The following is an 8,072-nucleotide window of genomic DNA, read 5'->3' as shown; positions in this document are numbered from 1 at the left end:
GCTGAGTCAGAGTTAGATCATAGAGTTAAGAGATGAAGGAGAGATTTTTCATTGTCATTATCGAGACAACGTAGGATTTCAGGGATGCAGCCCCAGAGAAAGTAGCTAGACTTCCTGCTCTGCATGCTCACTGATCAAAAAATAAATCACCAGCTAGGCTCAGCAGGAAGAGCCATCTGACCTTGGAGTGGACAGGGAAAAGGAGGCATAGTCTTTCCCCCAGAATTGTATTCTAAGGATCCAGCTGAGAATATGGACTATCATGAACCTTGGGTCTGGGGTACTTTTTTAAACCTGGCCTTGTACACACATAGGTAAGGATTCAAGGGAACTCTTAGGGGCTGATAAAACAATACTGTGGTTTCTTCTCAGTGACCGTGTTATTGACTAAGCAAATATTGTGAGTGATGATCTGAAAACGATCTCCTGCCATTAGAGACTGACGACATTCAACATAGTTCCAAGTGACTTGAGGCTTGCTGGCTCTGCACATACCCAGAAAGGCAGCTTCTACCAGAGAGATCCTTCAATGTCACTGATGCTGTCTGGCACAGAGCTTGGGAGGCTCAGGAGGACACAGTGTGGTTTAAGAAGGTTCTTAGCTGTGCAGCTGCAGCTGTGTCCCATATCTAAATGGAGTTCACTGCAGCTATGACAAACAAGAGGGACAATTCTGAGGAAATCTCGTTCTTTTCTCAAAGATGGTCCCACACATCACCCTAAGTAAGAAAGACATGGTGAAAGTTCCAAATAAGTTATTAAAACAGCTGTGCTATTCTGAACAAGCATTTGCTTTTAAAATCTTATGCGTTAGAACAGTGATGTCCAATATAAATATAAAGGTAGCCATGTGGACAATGTTAAATTTTCAAGTAGCCACATTACAAAAGTAAAAAGAGACAAGTGAAATTAATTTTAATAATATATTTAACCCAATTTGGCCAAAGTATTTTTTCAACATGTAATCAATATAAAAAATTATTAGATATTTTACATTCTTTTTTTATACTAAGTCTTCAAAATCTGGTATGCATTTTTCACTTATAGTATAGCATATCCTTTAATAACATTCTTTCATTCAATGTCCTTTGTTGTAACTTTGATAAGGAAAAAAAATCACTTCATGGCCAGAGTCTTGTGTAGTTTGTACCTTTTCTTCATGTCTGCATCTCCAGGTATTCCAGTTTCCTCCCATTACAGAACCAAACTGAGGTCTGCTCATGTGGACTCGTACACTCAGCTATCTGGCAGCATTGCTTGAGGCCTGGAGTTTGAAACCAGCCTGGGTGATATAGTGAGATCTTGTCTCTAATAATAATAATAAAAGCAAATATTTCTATTCTCTTTTCAGACAGAGATTAGAGTTATACTTCTCGGCTCCCTTTAAAGTTAGGAAAAGCAGAGGCTGCAGTGAGTTACGATGAGGGCACTGCACTCCAGCCTGGGTGACAGAGCAAGACCCTGTCTCAAAAAAAAAAAAAAAGAAAAGAAAAGAAAAGAAAAAAGTTAGGAACAACCACCTGACTTGCTTTAGTAAATGCAATATGAGTAGAAGTGGCATGTGCCTCTTCAGGACAGAAACTTTACAAGCCAGCATATGGTTTGCCATGTTCTCTTTGCCCTGCCTTTGTTATGATGAAAGTATTGATTGAGATGAAACTTATGTTACCTGGGTCTGTGAGAGACCAGAAGGAGCAGAGCGCTCCTACTAAACCTGTGCTGGCCAGGTATGGCGAATGAGAAGTAAGTGGTATACTGGTGTGTTACTCCACTGAGATTCAGGGATTGTTTGGCTCTACAGACAAATTTAGCTCATCCTGACTGGTACAGGAGGTAAGAAAAATGTATCTGTTTTAGTTAGGGGTGTGTATGCATGAATGCTGAGACTTCAAAGGAAATGGGGACATTAAGATGGCACTGGAAATAAGCTGTGTTGATCATCGCAATTTCTTCTAAGGTGAAAACAAAGTGGAAATGTGGAGTTCAACTCTTCCAGGTTAGGGGTATCCCTGGGCCCAGCCCTGACATCCAGAGAAGCTGCAAAGAGGCCCTGAGTTTTGAAATAGAACCTGTCTTTTGCTTAAGAGTCCTCCAGCTGCTGAGCTAGGGAAACTCTGGATGTTTGGCCCTTTTCAGGAGTTGAGTGCCTGAGGCATCAGCCCCTCGAGACTTCTGATGGGGTACTGTATTCTAGGGGACCCTGGACTCCCTGAAGCTTGCATGTAGATCAGGGACAATGTTTGCTGGACACCCCAAGGGCTGATTTGCTGCCTCACTGTATTTGTAATCCCTGTGTAGCACCTAGTAGTTTGTAAAACATGTTCACATGTTTTCATTTGGTCCTCTCAATAATCCCATGAAATAAGCATGGATTCCTGGTTTTTAGATAAACAAACTGAGGGTCATAGTGGTATAAAAATAACAGAACTGGGATAGGATCTAGAGTGTGAGTATCCAGGGATTTCTTCCTACACCAGGGCTGTGGAGAACACCTCCAGAGAAACAAATCTATCTAAACAAATGGACTCCATTCTTTAGCCTCTCATGATTCACTGAGCACCTACTGTGCTCTGTGTTGTTCCCCTAATGGCCGAGAGGATAGTCCCAAACAGCCACTGAGAACACTCCCCAAATCAGTAGATTATTTCATAGCCTTCAATTTCTTTTAGTTGAATTGATATATCCACCTAAGTCCTTCTTAGAAAATCTAAGAGCTTATTTATTCAGATGAGAAGGTCTGCGTAATAACTAAGTACCAAATATTGGTGTTCCTCAGGGCATTTCAGAGCCAGTAGTAATTAAAACAATTTTCCCAGAACTGGGCTGATATCAATCACAGAAGCTATGTATAGAGATGACCTGGCCTGATAACAGCCTTTATGAAATGAAGCTGTTAAATGAAAGAGTCATGTGAAACTCAGCTGCATTAAGAATACAGAGAGAGAGAAAAAAAAATCAAAGTTTATTAGATGGGGAAAAAAAATCAAGAGGAGGGGGAAATACCATGCTTTAACTTCTAAGAGGATACAACGAAGCCAAAAGATATAAATTATCATTCTAAGATAAGATACTTGATAATGACTTTTTAATTGATTTGAAAAAAAAGAATGTCTTAGTAGTTACTTCAGAATCCCACTTTGAACTTATGTTTATTTTAATTTATAGATGTAGTGAACTAATCGAATCCAATACACATGGAAATCTTTAGCTTCCAGATGCTTTTCTGGGCAGATAGTCATCATGTGATAGCAGGATACAGTCATTAGAAGACTGCATGGTCACTCTGACACTGTGCCATATTTCAATCTAGGGCTTCAGCAAACCTTTCAGAAAGGACCGCTTCACCCATTACTACTTGAAGAATGGGCCGCTTTTGTACAACCTCCCTCTTCATATTTACCTTTATCCTTCTCTGAATTACATTTTTTTGTTTTAATTATTTATTTATTTAGAGAAGGGTCTTGCTGTGTCACTGATGCTAGAGTGCAATCCTACAATCATTGCCCACTGCAGCCTCCAACTCCTGGGCTCAAGTGATCCTCCCATCTCAGCCTCCCAAAATGCTGGGATTACAGGTGTGAGCCACTGCACCCAGCCTGAATTACAAATTGTAGCATATGAAGGATAAAACAAATCTCTATGTGATGTTTCAAACTTCATTTTAAAGAATAAGCTAAACCAAATTCTGTCACTATAATTCAAAAAGGATTTACTGAGCACTTACTATGTTCCCTGATCTGTGGCCAGCCATTATGAGAGAGGGTAAGGAATTGTGAAACCCAGTGCCTGGGCTCTACTAAGCTGGTAATTTTGTTAAGGAGATGAGTCATGAAATCCAGTATCAGAGAATAGAGTTCAGGACTCAAATGAGGTGGAAATAATACAGAAGAAGGTTTAAAAGATGGGAGAGCAGTGTGAGATCATTCATCCATTCAACGAATATTTACCAAACACCAGCCACATGCTAAGCATTGTTCTATACACTAGAGATATGTGAAAAAGATAAAGTTATCGCCCTCAGGGAGTCTGTGTTCTCATATGAGATGCATAGAACAAACAAGTAAACAAATAAATACATCCTATAACTTCTGACAGTGGTTAAGTTCTATGAAGAAATGAAGCAGGGTGGTGATAGGAGGAAGTGACCCCGCTAAAGATCTGAGAGAAAAGTGTCCCCACAAAGGGAACAGCAAGTGGGGTGGCAAGAGGTTGCTGTGTTCCAGAAACAGCAAAAAGGCTAATGAGACTGGTGCCAAGGAAGCATGGGAACAGGTCAGACCTCGCCCTGCAGACTTCCCTCAGAAGGTGAGATTTGAAATAGGATTATTTTATCAGAGTGAGCAGACCGGGGAGTGAATTCCAGCTGATTGGTTAAATTACCATCACCTCGTGGCATGAGGGCTTATAATAAAATTAGGTGGATGATGATTCTTTTTTTTTTTTTTTTTTTTTCCTCAAAAATCAGTGCCATAGGGCCAGGCACGGTGGCTCACACCTGTAATCCTAGCACTCTGGGAAGCTGAGGTGGGCGGATTGTTTGAGCTCAGGAGTTCAAGACCACCCTGAGCAAGAGTGAGACCCCGTCTCTACTAAAAAGAGAAAGAAATTATATGGACAGCTAAAAATATATATATATAGAAAAATTAGCTGGGCATGGTGGTACACGCCTGTAGTCCCAGCTACTCGGGAGGCTGAGGCAGGAGGATCGCTTGAGCCCAGGAGTTTGAGGTTTCTGTGAGCTAGGCTGACGCCACGGCACTCTAGCCCAGGCAACAGAGTGAGACTTTGTCCAAAAAAAAAAAAAAAAAAAAAAAGGGCCGGGCCCGGTGGCTCACGCCTGTAATCCTAGCACTCTGGGAGGCCGAGGCGGGTGGATCACTCAAGGTCAGAAGTTCGAGACCAGCCTGAGCAAAAGGGAGACCCCCGTCTCTACTAAAAATAGAAAGAAATTATCTGGCCAACTAAAATATATATAGAAAAAATTAGCCGGGCATGGTGGCACCTGCCTGTAGTCCCAGCTACTGGGGAGGCTGAGGCAGTAGGATCGCTTAAGCCCAGAAGTTTGAGGTTGCTGTGAGCTAGGTTGACGCCACAGCACTCACTCTAGCCCGGGCAACAAAGAGAGACTCTGTCTCAAAAAAAAAAAAAAAAAACCCCAAAACCCAAAAAAACAGTGCCATAGTAACTAAATAATTTAACAAATAAAATTTTGTTTTCTCTCAGTCTAAGGCACACATTCTACAAATATTACAGAGGCAGTTGTGCACCAGACTGTGGTAGTTTCTGTGGAAGCAGATATGAACATGCTTTAGTTCCAAACCTTAGGGAGCTCCCAGAGTCCTGCAGATCCCTGTTTTCCATCTGAACACCAAAACACATCCTCCAAGCCTCCCATTTCTTTTATATCACCAGCTAGTCTCATTATTGTAGCTCAATGCGTCAATTACTTGAGCTTTTCCCTGTGCCTTCTAGAGAGATAGACTCAGGACGAGCACAGACAGGTGCAGCCCCAGAAGAGAGAGTCCTAGAGTTTTCCAAGCTTCAATTATTTGCACACGCTTATACTCTTATGTACTTAATATTTTTCTCTAGATTCTTTTTTTTTATGAAACACTTCATGAATTTGTGTGTCATCCTTGCACATGGGCCAGGCTAACCTTTTCTGTCTTGTACAATTATAAGTGCTGCCTAAGAGAGCAATAGATTGACTCATTTTTAAAAAACCAATATAGCCCTTAATATTTCGAGATGCTAACTTGGGCTTTCCCATTGTCCATGCTTCCACTATTCACCTGGCAGGAAGAGCTTTCTACACACACTGTCCTCAAGGGCGATCAACTTGTTGAAATGATTTAAATCTCATAGTAGGCAAATAGTCATCAAACCACAGTTTTTGATTTATCTTTTTACGGAAAGAGAAAATTTTAGAGTATCAACAATTAAGTCCATTAGGAAGCAGGGTTATAAAGAGTGGATAAGCAATATGTCCAAAATAGACCTCATTCCTGGTTGGGTGCAGTGGCTCACGCCTATAATCTTAACACTTTGGAAGGCTGAGGCAGGAGGATGGTTGAGCCCAGGAGTTTGAGACTAGCCTTAGCAACATAGTTAGACCCTGTCTCTGCAAAAAAAAAATTTTTTTTAATTAGCTTGGTGTGGTGGCACATGCCTGTAGTCCTAGTCCTCAGGAGGCTGAGGCAGGAGGATTGCTTGAGCCCAGGAGTCTGAGGTTGCAGCGAGCTATGATGATGCCGCTGCACTCTAGTCTGGGTGACAGAGTGAGACCCTGTCTCAAAAACAAAAACAAAACAACAACAACAAAAAAAACACAACCAAATATACATGATTTCCTACTCAAAGGGAAACAATTAGATGGGAGGAGAAGAATCAGGGAAAAGGTTTCTGGAGCTTGGATGCTTCATTGGTGGCAGAGATGAGGTTCAGGTGAATTCTAACAGGTGCTATAGAGCAGGGCTTCTTAAACTCTCGTGTCATACAGATTCTGACCCACTTGGCCTGAGGTGGGGCCTGAGAGTCTGCATTTCTAATAAGCTCCTCGGTAACGCTAATGTTGCTGGCCCACAAACTATATTTTGAGTAGCAATTGAGCTGTGGACCCCAAGGTGCCAGAAAGCAGGTGAGAAGGACAAAAAGTAGACTTTAAGAGCCAGTGCCTTGGCACAGTGTGGAAGACTCAGGAAATTATTTGGCACCCCGTGAAGGAGCAGAGCAGTCCTGGTACCCCATTCTGCTCTGATACCAGATAAAAGTCACTTCAGAGAGGAGAGAAGAGGAGGGGCATAATGCTAAGAAGAATTTTAAGCTGACCCCAGAAAAGACTGAATTTTACATCGGGATTGACTGAATTTAGTCATACTTTCTGTTGCTGAGGAAGAAATAGGGCACAAGAATTAACTTGAGTTTAGTTATAGAAAAATAAAATTACAGCTTTTGCCCATGAGAGCACACTATGTAAAATTCATACCTGCTAAAACTTTTGTTTGACAATTTTATAATACATAAATTATATACAATAAATTCTACATATACATTTAAAAATAAATGCAAATTTTATATAAATTTTCTATCATGACAGAACTTAAGCCAGGATCACTTAAAATCCTAAGAATTTTATGAATATGTAGTTGCAGACTCTGAGCTTGACCTTATGAAAAAGATGAGACTTTCCACTTAGCCTAGTTAGTCAGATGGATTGAAGGAGTAACAAAAAGGGATTAGCTTTCTCACTGTATCATTCAATATTTTTTAAAACTTTAAGTGTGGAAAATTTCAAACACATATGAAGTTGACAGAACAGTGAAATGAAAGGCCCTGTCACTCTGCACTGACAATGGTCAAACCATAAGGCACTGTTTTTTCATCTCAACCCCCCATCCCCTTCCCTCACTGATTACTTTGAAGCACATCCTGGATATTATATAATTTCATCTGTAAATATTTCCTTATATATCTCTAAAAGATAATGTCTATTTTATAATATAATTACAGTATCATTATCATACCTGAAACAATAATCTCTCACTATCATCAAATATCCAATGTTCAAATTTCTAAATATATTTTTTAACTGCTTAGATCAGGACCCAAATAAAGCCCACACATTGTCATTGGTTGATATGTCTTTTACATCTCTTTTAATTTATAGGTTCTCCCGCTATATCATTTTTCCCCCTTGCAATTTATGTGATTTAAAAAAAAATGCAGTGGCCATGTACCACTCAAAGTCATATTGCAGAGAAAATTGTATGGTACCTTGAGGTATGACCTCTGGTCTATAGTAGCAAATTGAAGTTCCTGGAACATAAGGGGCACTCATAAATATTTGTTGAAGGAAAGAAAGGAAAAAGAAGAATGGAGGGAGGGTTGGGAAGAAGCAAGAGCAAGAGGGTAACAGCCCCAGGCTGAGGGAGAGCTCACCAGTGACTCCTTGTTCACCGTCCCTGAACAACTGACCATTTTCTCCCCACATCAGGGTCATCAATAGCTTCTTGGTGCCAACCCATGGGGGCTGGCCTGGACCACAGCGGTAGTCCCATGGCCTGCATCTGTGG

The 8,072-nt window shown here is 40.8% G+C and overlaps 1 pseudogene; it reads right to left on the bottom strand.

Moving 5' to 3' along the window:
- Positions 1–5,599: 5,599 nt before the first annotated feature.
- LOC138382098 (U6 spliceosomal RNA) lies at positions 5,600–5,698 on the bottom strand (annotated as a pseudogene).
- Positions 5,699–8,072: the final 2,374 nt, after the last annotated feature.

This window comes from Eulemur rufifrons, chromosome 3, assembly GCF_041146395.1.
Source record: "Eulemur rufifrons isolate Redbay chromosome 3, OSU_ERuf_1, whole genome shotgun sequence".
Lineage (NCBI taxonomy): Eukaryota > Metazoa > Chordata > Mammalia > Primates > Lemuridae > Eulemur > Eulemur rufifrons.
The sequence above is the reverse complement of the archived record's forward strand: the minus strand, read 5'-3'. Positions and strand labels throughout refer to the sequence as shown.